Below are 12,357 nucleotides of genomic sequence, written 5' to 3'. Positions count from 1 at the left end.
TTCGCGGGATCGCCATGCGTTTGGTCCGGAGTAAACAATTGCATGGATCTAATACCATATTCTCAACATTATAACAAATGCGTTGGGGGGGGAAACTATCATGGCCCCCAAACTGAACTGGGGGTGGAAGAATAAAAAGAAAAGGGGGGGGACAATTCCTAGAGGGGAAGGATGAGGATGGCAGGACAGTGTAGTGGGAGGAGTGTCATTGTATTTCTGTTGAGGTGATGGGTCAGTGGTATGACAGTGGCTCGGGGTGATTGTGGTCGCGAGGAGGGCGAACTCACTTCATGGAGGGAGGGGAAGAGGGGAGGGGGAAAGAGACCCAACATTGCCTGATGGGCATCAGAGTGTCAGTGCCAGAGCAGTGGGGATTCTAGGTTGTTGTCACGTCACAGCTATGCAGCAGCATCCCATCTCCCAGGCATGTGTTGTGTCTTCAGGTCGACCATGGCAGTAAGGTGATAGTGGGAGCATAATGTGTTTTATCCTAGCCATCGTCAAGGGTCCGCCCAGAGAGGGGCACCATTAAGTGACTTCCTGATCCAGGCTCGCCTGCTGGAAGGATTTCAGGGTTTCATCCCAGAGTTGCGCAATGGGGAATTTTCTCAGTCCCGCCGTCTCCTCCCTGTGTAGTAGGACACCCTCCGCTATTGCCCAGTTGTCGAAGGAGGTATACCAATGTTTGGCTTGTGGGGGTCCATCCTTTTTCCACCGCTTAGTGAGCAAGCGCTTGGCTGTGATGAGTCCCAGGTCCCGGAACCTGGTCGGGACCTTATTGAGTTTGGTCCTTTTGTACAGTCCCAAGAGACAGGCTTCCCACGTGTGCGGCAGGTTATTACCAGTACTCCGCTTCAGTAGGGTAGTCACCGTATTCCAATATGGTAATATGGCGGGACAGGCCCAAAGCATGTGTAGGAGATCCGCGCCAACCAGGGAGCATCTGGGGCACGCAGAGGTGGTAGTCGAGAAGTATTTGTTGATCTTATCCGGCGACAAATATGCGCGATGTAGTATATAAAATTGTAATGATTTTAAAGCGTGAGTTGCGTGGGACATTGCCCGGACCGGACAGCACCACAGCCCACTCCTTGTCCGTCCATACCCTTCCTATATCCGCCGCCCACTTATCTTGGAGCTGTTGTGTGGATCGCTGTGTGTGCATTAGGAGGGCTTGTGTCAGCCAATGGACCACGTAGGAGCCGTTGCCCATGACGTGGAGGTATTGCATAAAGTGGTTCGTCTGCAGCTCTTCAGTCAAGTTTCCCCAGGGGCGCGCCAGCGTGCGTGATAGACGCGTGAAGGAGAAACTGCCCGGCCGGCAGTCCAGTGTCCCCAGCCAGAGTCCCAAAGGGAAGTAGGGTGCCATCAGCATATAGATCCCCTAGTGTCTCCACTCCAGCCCGCACCCACCCGTCCAACATTGCCTCTGTTATTACTCCTCCTTCTCTGGGTGTGCCCAGGAGCGGAAGCGCCAGGGCATAGGGCTTCACCCCACACGTCAATTTCAAGCAACGCAGGAAGCATCTGTGAGCCATGTCACGTGAATCTGCGTCAGAAGTGGAGTCCTAGTCAAAGGGTGGAACAGCGTGCACACCTGCGTGTGTGTGTCCAGGTTACAGCATCTGTGGCGCTGTCATCTAAGTTCCTGCCACTTAACCATCCCTTCACCCATTGCATCTGAGCCGCCAGGTAATACAGTTCCAAGTTGGGAACCGCAAGGCCACCAGCCTCCGTGGGCACATAGAGTTTTGTCAATGCCACACGGGGCCTTCCCGCGTTCCAGATGAGGTTCCGAATCAATGTCTCCAGTTCATCATCCATGTGCGTCATGACGTAGGCCTGTCTCATGGATTGCAATCTTGTTGGACCAGGAGGGGTGCACAGCACTACCCTCATAGTGGTAAAAGGCTACTGCCTTTAAATAGCATGAGCACAGTGGTGGCAGCACATTGTGTAGTGATCAGTGGAAGTGAACAGGTTTTTTTACATGTCTCATTGGAGTGAGGCTTACAGACTCAGCCATGTGAAGTTTTGCTGCTCTGTGCTTAACATACCCTTGGCGCACATCAAGTTAATATGTAGCGCTGTGCAGCGCATGTGTATTGTATGCAAGGGCTGGGAGTACATGTGCCTGTAAAGGATAGAATACACGAAAGGTGTGTATGTGTTCCTGTGAATGGCACAATTCACTGAAGATTCCGGGTTCCATTTTGGGAGAACCAGGAGGAGGAGAATGAGGAGATAGAGTGGCAGGCACACCGTGGCAGGGGTTAAAACCTGTGTCTTGAACTTAAGGTGGCATCAAAGTAAATGATATCTCCGTTGGAAGCATCAAAAGATTCACCTTATTAGCCTTTTCAAGTCGATGTTAAAACTTCTGGAAGAATGAGGAATTCAGAAAATCCAATTTGGTGGCTGTGTTAAACCCAAAACAAAGATCAGTGGTCTAGTGGAGGAGAAGTCCGCTCGAGCTTCTGAAAACCATCTTTGTGTGCACTCTCGATCGGAGCAGCACATTTGAACTGATTCACCTGACTGAGAATAGTGTTGCCTTAGCGCGCTTGTTCTGAGGAAAACGTTTCCAGCAGTAATTTCTGTTTGTTTGGGGTTCCACCCACTTGTGCTTAGTAGTGTGCACACTGGGGTATTCCCCATTTACATTATTCTGATTTCTGAGTCTGAATCACTTACACTGTGTAAGAAAGACAAGAAACTGTATCTCCTGCTGAAAACGTATTAATATATTTCATCTAAAAGAAATTCCATTGGTATTCAGAACTAAATCAGTATTTTGACAGTAAAACAAGGATTGACAAGTGTTACTCGACATGTAAAAAGCTATTATATTGACTGTGACACATATGTGAATAAATTATTGAGAGAGAAGCTACACCTCTGAGAGCAGAAAGTGTAATAGCTGAAATATTTTTATATGTACGTATGTAGCTGGGGTTTAATGTTGTAAAAGTAATTTAACTAGATTTATAAAATATGTTTATTTGTAATAGAAACAAAAGAAAGTTGTGAGCATTATATTTAGTTTTGTACTCCATTCCAGGTATCATTAGAAAATTTCACCTGGCAGTCCTACAAAGATATACAAGAAACCAGAGGAGCATAAAACTAAAATGGCAGGGTCCAGAGGCAGTCTCTCTTTTCTCCCTATACCCTTTCCCCCTGCTAGTGTATTGCTGTGAAAGGGTTTTAAAAGAATAAAGTCTATGCATGCAACAGTAGAAGAGAAGAGTGAGGATTTATCTGTTCCTATGGAATCTTCAGGTAGAAGTATAGTACCTGACAGATTGAAATGTCATAAAAGAATTCCACCGAGCATGATGACAGAAGGGTTAGACATTAAGACCCTGGTGGTAATTATAGAAAATATGCAAAAACAATTAGCTAGCATAATAGAAGAAAACAAAAGCCTGAATGATGATCCCGTATAATTGTGTTTGTTTATTATGTCCTTGTAAACCACCGGCCAAAAAAATGCCTCAACACGTTCTGTGTGGTTTTTCTCTGCCCCCGTGTGTCCAGCTGTGAGATGGGTGTGGGAGAAGAACATGATTTGGTCCCTAAAGGACGAGGGAACTAATAACTGCTGGGGTTCCCTGAGGGAAGCCTGTCGATATAACAGTTCTTCTTTGATGAGAAATCGTGGGTATGTGGGGGAGGTGCTGTTAATTAATCAATCAATCAATCATTTGTAAAGCGCACTACATACCCGCGAGGGTCTCAAGGCGCGGGGGGCACTACTGATCGAACAGCCAGGTCTTGCGTATCCTCCTGGAGGTCAGCAGATCTTGGGTCTATTGTAGGCTCAGTGGGAGGGTGTTCCATGTCTTGGCGGCAAGGTGGGAGAAGGATCTCCCACCAGTGGTTGTTCTTCGGATGCGCGGGACGGTGGTGAGTGAGAGGTCGGTGGAGCGTAGCTGGCGGTTGGGGATGTAGAAGGAGAGCCGTCTGTTGAGGTAGGCTGGGCTGGTCTTGTGGAGTGCCTTGTGTGCGTGAGTGAGGAGCTTGAAGGATATCCTCTTGTTGACGGGGAGCTAGTGCAGGTTTCTCAGGTGGGGGGTGATGTGGCCGTGGCGTGGTACATCGAGGACCAGTCGTGCCGAGACGTTTTCGATGCATTGTAGTCGTTTGATGAGCTTGGTCAGGGCTCCCGCGTAGAGGGCGTTTCCGTAGTCGAGCCTGCTGCTGACGAGGGCCTGGGTGACTGTCTTTCTTGTATCTATCAGGATCCATCTGTAGCTCTTGCGGAGCATGCAGAGGGTGTTGAAGCAGGAGGAGGAGACGACATTGACTTCCTTGTTTATTGAGAGCGTTGAGTCGAGGATGATTCCCAGGTTGCGTGCCTGGTCGGTGGGTGTTGGGGCTGCCCCCAGTGCCGTCGACCACCTGGAGTCGTCACAGGCTGAAGGGTTGGAGCCGAGGAAGAGGACCTCCGTCTTGTCCGAGTTCAGCTTCAGATGGCTGGTCTTCATCCAGTCGGCGACGGCCTTCATTCCTTCGTGGAGGTTGGCTTTGGAGGTGATGGGGTCCTTGGTGAGGGAGAGGATCAGCTGAGTGTCGTCGTCGTAGGAGATTATTTTGAGGTCGTGCTGTCGGGCTACGTGTGCGAGCGGGGCCATGTAAATGTTGAACAGCGTCGGGATGAGGGAGGATCCCTGAGGTACGCCGCAGATGATCTCGGAGGCTTTGGAATGGAATGGGGGGAGGCGGACGCTCTGGGTTCTGCCAGAGAGGAAGTCGGTGGTGTCCTGAGTGCTATGCATTGTATAGGGTAGCATCATTGGCCTGTGCAAAGTTGAAGCTATTTTCCAGAAGCCATGGTTTAGGAGTTATTAGAGCCGATGCGGCAAGGGTAGGATCGCTAGCCTGTTGTTTGCCCCCTCCCTCCATGGTTTTTAACACACGTCTGAAAAGGTTAAGAAAATCGGGGTTGCCGTCCCTATAATCAGATCTTCGGGAAGGCTGTCTAAGACCCCCACTTTTATGTTACGTCTTAGCCCAGCAGAGTGGATGAATGTTATTACAGCCAGGGGGTAGGCTTTTACGTCACCATGTACACACCGAATGTGTACGGTGGATTCAGGCAACACTTGCTCTCGAGTGACCCATATACCCTGGATGACGGACTGCTTACAGCCTGAGTCTAGAAGGTCCCTGATGGTTTTACCATTCACCTATACACTTACATGAAATGCGGTCCCCATTTCAGTGGTGTATAAGATGGACTTGGGAATGTAACCCACTTCCATTGGTTACTCCGTTGGTTTCCGCCGAGGGCATACGCAAGCTATTTGCCCCCACTCCCCACACTTAAAGCACTGGGGTCCTTTAACACTGGGCAGTTCATATTTCGTTTGACGGGGTTTTGTCAGTTCTGGGATCCTGGGCTTCTTCTCCACCCGTATATTTTGGTGGCGCAGATTTTCCCCCTCCGATCCAGTCACCTTCGGTTGCGCCCGTGGAAAAAGTTGTCGCCATTTCGATGGCTTGTTGGGCTGTCAAGTGCGTGTGTTGGCGCAACCACTTCTGGGTGTTATATGGAAGCGCGTTGAGATACTGTTTCAAATAGATCCTCTCCATAATCTCTTCTTTGGAACTCGTACTCGGTGATAACCATTTATCGGCTGCCATTTTCAGTTTGAAAAATATGGTTTCTGGAATCTCGCAGGGCGTTCCCCTTTCTTTACGGAACCGTACTCTGTAGGCCTCAGCGTCTAAGCCTAGGTGATCTAGAATGATTGTTTTTATTTCACCGTATGGGGCGTCCCCGGTGGCATTGGCCACCTGGTACGCTGCTTGTGCCTCTCCCGACAAGAGAGGGGCTAAAAAGTATGGCCATTTCTCTAGGGGCCAGCTACAGGCTCTCGCCACTCTTTCAAAGTTAGTAAGGAAGGCATCCGGGTCCTCCCTAGACATGTACTTCTGGAGGGAGACTCCAGCTGGGGTGGGGTGACTGGTACTTCGAACCTCCTGAAAGGGATTGGATGGGGGTTCGGTTACCACTTTTTGCAGGTCTTCTATCAGTGCCGAAATAGTATCCTTGAATATATCTCGGTCGACAGCCCACTCGAGCTTTTCCTGTCCTTTAATTAGGTGCTGGATCAGGGCATCCATCTTTAAATCATAGATGGGCTCTTCTTCTATGCCCCCATTCTCCACCAATGTGATGAGGTCAGAAGGAATGCGCAAGAGACTACGTTGGGACAAAGAAAGTTTAATTTTCAGATAGTCCCGCTTTTGGCGGTCTGCCAGTTTGAACATGAACTAAAAAGGGCACGTCTTCCAAATATTCGGCTTTTGAAGTCCTCACTCCTCGATAGATCAGACGTCCTCCTTTAGGCTTCAGGCAGGACGAAGTAGGATGTGCTCCAGGGACCCCAAAAGAAAATGGTAAGAGATAGGCAGGAATCAGTGCCTTTAAGTATCGAGGGAAGGGGGTGAGGAAGCACTCTGGTGCACTAGTGATTTCAAATGCAAACAGGAGGCAGTGAGGAGTGGCGTGAGGGGAGGGGGAATTTACACTATCAACAAGAGAGCGGAGAACGGTGATGTTATCAACCCTCTGGCTTCTCCCACCTCCCGACCCAGCCAGTGAACCGCTCCAGTTACCTGTGTCAGCAACGCTCCTCCTGGAGCGTGGCTCGGCGAAGCGTGTTCCCGGTGGCCTCCTGGCTTCTCCTTCCACTCTCGACATACTCCCACTCCTCCTGGGCTGGATGGCTTCTCCGGGCGTCTTGGTTCTTCTCCACGTCCTTGGCTCCGCGATTCTCCGGTACTCCTTCCACTCTCCCCGTACTCCGGTGTCCACGCACATCCATTTCCGGCTTTCGTCTCTCCTTATTGGGCACCCATCGTTGATGTCATCAGAGGGGGCGGGCCTTCAGTTAGAGTGTTCCAGTCTAGGGGCCTGCGTCAATATCTGACAGGTCTGTTTGAGACGCCTGCAGCCAGTCCTCCTGTCGAGAAAGCATAGGTGACATGACATTACAGGCTTCCCACCAGTCACCCTGTTGTTCCGTGGCTTCCCCGCTGGCCTTGTAACACATATATAAATATATACCAGTATAAACACACACATATATATATATATATATATATAGATATATATATATATGTGTGTGTGTGCGTGTATGTGTGTGTATATGTATATCTGTCTGTATGTTTAAATATATATATTATTAAAAATATTTTTTTTGTTTCTGTACATTTATTACTTTAAAAAGCACATTCTATATGCAAATGTATTGAACAAAACATAACAAATATTAACAATTCAATTTAAAAACTTTAAATAATTTACTGAACAAATAAACCATTAAAAAAATAAACAAAAATAAATTTACAAACGTTTTTATATACATTTAAAACCAATGTAAAATATAAACAAATATAATAAAATTAAAATCATGAACACATATTAATTATCAGGATATTTAACCAATGTATTTGAGTCTGGGAATAATACATATGCTATTCCCATGCCAGTTTATGCAACAGTAAAGAAAGTGTAGGACTTCGGAGGGGTTAAATATCTTATGTCCACTCCAAACAGTGCAACAGTAGGGAAAGCATTGCATTTTGGAGGGGTTAAATATACTATTCCCACTGTAGTCTGTGCAATTGTAGGGAAAGCGTTAGACTTTGGAAGGATAAGATTTGCTATTCCTATTTCAGTCTGTGCAACAGTAGGGAAAGCGTTGGACTTCGAAGGGGAAAGATTTACTATTCCCACTCCAGTCTGTGTAACAGTAGGGAAAGTATTCGACTTTGGAACAATTCTTTTTATTGCACTCCGTTAAGTATCAAAACAGCTTTTGCCTACAACCATTGGCCGGCAGCGGGCAAAATGCATGAATTGTAACACAGCTTACTGCCTACAACCCATGAGGCCGGTGGCATTGTACGGAGTTCTAAGTTTTAAGTATGAGAAAAAATATGGTAACAAAAGAGCAATAAAAGGACCCAAGGGAATATCAGAGAGTAAGAGAATAGCAAAAAAACAAACCCCCCCCAGCCTACCCCAATCTTCCCCCATCTCCTCTGCACCATAATTCCATAGTCCCAATTCCCTAGAATGAAAGATGGGATCTATGTGAGGGGTGGAGTGAACGACCTCACAGGCAACAGTTTAGGTGCTTTCCCTATCCTTGCCATGCAGCAGTCACAGGATTTGCAGACATAGTCAGGGCAGGTCACTTCCCTGAACTCTGTCGATAGTATTGTAACGAATAGGGCCCATAGTTCTGGATATTCATCTGCCCTGTTGTCTGCCATCAGTGACATCCATTCCATTGCCAGAGAAAGCCATAGTCTGCGGAGCCATACCACATGGTCAGGGATCTCCTCTATGCCCCAACGTGCCAGGAGGACATGTCGGGCGGTATTCAATGCAAGTGACATTTGTCTGCCTCTAATCGATCGTAGGGGAAAGGTCAGGGATTTGAATAGACCCAAAATCGTGTATGCAGGGAAGCGGGGTATAGTCATGTCAAATGCTTGATCGATGTCATTCAGGACCTGATCCCAATACCTGGCCAGCTTGGGACAGTGCCATAAGAGATGAAGGAGGGAGCCCGTTTGACTACAGCCCCGCCATTATTGTTCATTACGCCCCTTAAACCAGCTGTGAATTTGTGCAGGTTTTAAATACCAATAGGAGGCAATTTTATAAGCTGTATCAATGCCGGACATATCATGCACTGTGCTGGAAAGAGGGTGCCCCAGTTCCTCCTCCCTGTAGAGCTGGCCCTTGGTCTTGGAGGCGTTGATCTCAGTGGAGAGGAAAGCATAGAGTTTAAAAATAAGATGTTTATCTCCATCTTTGCATACTAGCCATTTTTCAAAACGGGTCAGAGGGCGGGAAGCTCCGCGTTCGTAACTCGGGGAAGTCACCCAGAGCCTCACCTGTGCGTATGCGAACGAGTCTATCACTTGTTGCGAGTAATCTTTTTGTAGCCGATAGAAGGGAATGACCCCCGAGAGATCAAAGAGCGAGCTCACCCGTCTGTAGTCTTGTTCGCGTCAGCGCTGAAAAACCGCTGACCCCATCCCCTGGGGGAAGTCCGGGTTGCAGACTATCGACATCATCGGCGAGGGAAACGTTGATAGCTTAGGTTTGAGAGCCACCGCGTCCCAAATTTTCAAGTTTGTGGCCATTAGTGGTGAGGAGTATAGCCCCCATGCACTATGGTAGCCAGATCTCTCACCAAATATTGGCTTCTGCAATCGTCTGGTCCATGAAGGACCAGTGCTTTTCTGAAAGCAGTCGATTCCAGTCTACGATGAAGCGCCGCTGCGTGGCCTAAAAATACAGTGGGATCAGGGGCAGCCCCATGCCTCCCTCCAGTATGGGTCGAGTGATTTGCTGTTGGCTAAGGCGAGGGTTCTTGATATCCCAGACAAACCGGTTGATGGCGAGCTGTATATTATGGAGGATCGATTGGGGTGGGGTTGGAGGTATGGTCTGAAATATGAGGGAGTATTGTCATTTTAACGACTGCGATATGGCCGGACCAGGACAACCCGATGTGGTTCCATGTAGAGGGCGTCTTGTTGGTCTGAGCTAGAAGGGGACCGTAATTAGCCGTTAGTGTCTTCGCTGGCTTAGACCCCAGCAGGATACCCAGGTATGGTATAGTCTCCACTGCCCACACAAATGGAAATCGTGTCTGCAATGTGGCTACTTGGGCTGGAGCGGCCGGCAGGTTCAAGATCTGACATTTTTGGAGGTTAACTTTGAACCCCGATACTTCACTAAACAATTTCTCAGGTAGGGATGGAAGCGATGTTATTGGGTTTGTCAGGGACAAGATGATGTCATCAGCATAAATGCTGATCGTATGCATGTCCACTCTGAGGCGGATTCCCGTAACCCAAGAGTTGTCCTGTACCCTCTGTGCCATGGGCTCCATATGTAAATACAGCATATACATGCTATGAATCTATCCCCGAATCCAAACAGCGAAGTGTGGCAAACAAGTAAGGCCAGTGGACTCGGTCAAACACCTTTTCAGTGTCAATGGAGAGTAAGAGAGCCTCCCTCCGCAAACCTGGATAAGGTCGGTAAGACGGATAAGGCGTTTTGTATTGTCCCCACACTGCCTCGTCGAGACAAAGCCCGATTGGTCTGGGTCACGCCGCCAGGATGCCTGTAAACATTTTAGCATCTGGGTTTAGCGTGGAGATGGGATGGTAGGCCCCACAATCCCTGGAGTCCTTTTGGGGTTTAAAAAACACAGAAATAGATGCTTTTAACATCGCTTCGGTGAGGGAGTCGGATTCCACAAATGAATTGAATAGGCGGATCAGCAGGGGAGCTAACTCCTAGCAGAAAGTTTTATAAAAAAGGGGGGGTAAAGCCATCTGGGCCCGGCGCCTTGAGGGTTAAAGGCGTGGAATTGCTGCCACTACCTCATCTATTTGAATGTGTTGATCTAGCTGGGATGCAAGATCCGGAGGGAGGTATGTCAGCAGGACGTCTTGCAGGTAGGCCTCAAAATCTCCGGTCAGGGCATCATCACCAGCATATAGAATGATATAGAACGCCTTGAGGGCCTCCGCAATCTCAGCATCCGAGTGGACCTCCACCCCATTTAGAGTGTGAATCGAATCAATAGATCTGGACAACGCCTTGCCATGCAACCAATGCGCTTGCATTCGAACGCATTGATCTCCACTAACGTATAATTTATGCTTAAGCCATATTCTGCCCGGTCCAGATCAAGTCGTCTTGAGAGAAGTCGTTGCTTCTGAAGTTCCCGCCAGATCTGAGGGGCCCATGTGCGTTTGCGGATCGTCTCGAGCTCGGAGACCGCTTGTTCAATTTGTAGTCGCTTTTCCAGACGCAGTTTATTCTCAGCTGCCGGGATTGCAATAAATTCACTCCGAAGGATGAGCTTAAGCACCTTCCATACTGAGGAGAAATGAGTCCCTTCACGATCATTATTGCCGATGTAGTCACCTATAGCCGAACGGATCGCCGCCACCATCTTAGTGGACTGCAACAGTTTTTTTAGTTTTCTTTTGAATTTTTCTCTAGACAATGGCAAATACAGCAGAAACTGGTCATCAAAATGGTAGTTTTAAACTTATATGCATTAATGCTTGCTTATTTAGTATCTTACTACTAATGTTGGTGTGGTTAACACTAATTGTTATTGTACCTGTCTTAATGGTAGCTAATAACAAAAATAATACTAATGGTGTGATGAGTGAAAAAGTAGATACCATGGGGCAGATTTATGAGGCCGTTGCGCCTCTTTGCGCCGCAATTGCGTCACTTTATTTGACGCAACTGCGGCGCAAACAATGCGCCCTATTTACAACGTGACGCATCTAGGAGATGTGTCACGTTGTAAAGCACTGCGCCATAAGGAGGCGTTCCTGCGCAGGGGGGGGGGCGTTCCTGCGCAGGAACGCCTCCTGAAAGTGGCTGAGTGAAATCTATGAGATTTTACTCAGTCACTTTCAGGGCAATGCTGCGTCAAAACCCTGCGCCTGCTTGAAGCAGGCGTAGGTCTTGACGCAGCATTGTGCCCATGGTGTACCCCCGAGCCTTGCTGGAGCTGCGTCGCGCTTGCGACGCAACTCCAGCAATTTCCGGCACAGATGCGTCACGCATCTGTGCCGTTTTTTGCACCATGGTGCGCCGCATTTATAATGGGTGGCGGAGCTGTGGCGCACTGTGGCGCATGTTAACTGGCGCATCGCTGGGGATGCGCCAGTTAACATAAATCTGCCCCTAAAAGTCTTAAAGATGACTCACATACTAATTTAGAGAAGATGAAAGATGACAGCATCTATCATTATGATAATTCGATTAATGACTTTTTGTTAAATGTCTTTACAAAGTTGTTGTAGGAATATGTCGATACAATGGATGCGAGAGATTGTTACATGTGCATGCAATTATCATTTTCTGTCTCAGAGGGGGTGACCTACCATCACCTACCTTTAACGTATGGTGTGTCTTGTAGTGTACTAACCAGTTTATTTTATGAGAAGGGAAGTTTGCAATATTTCTACTCTACCATGGATTCAGTATTTTCATAATTTCCCATTAGAAAGAACATGAATAGAATATGTAGTGCTAGAAATGCAGAACATATGGGAGAATTTTTCCATACTACACAGACAATAGATACAGTATATGCACATAGGCACAACCTCACCTGTAGTTTACGGTTTGAAGAAATAGAATTCATTAACATGGTAGAAGATAGAAGGCAAGATTTTCAGAGTAAGGCTGCTGAGCAAAAGTCTCATGTACCTCCATGGGCTTTCAGAGGAGATCATAAGAAAGGCAAGACTTAGGCTGCCATGACTCTAGACTGGTATCAT

This window comes from Lissotriton vulgaris, chromosome 1_1 (assembly GCF_964263255.1).
Source record: "Lissotriton vulgaris chromosome 1_1, aLisVul1.2, whole genome shotgun sequence".
Taxonomy (NCBI): Eukaryota; Metazoa; Chordata; class Amphibia; order Caudata; family Salamandridae; genus Lissotriton; species Lissotriton vulgaris.
Note: the sequence above shows the minus strand (reverse complement) of the source record.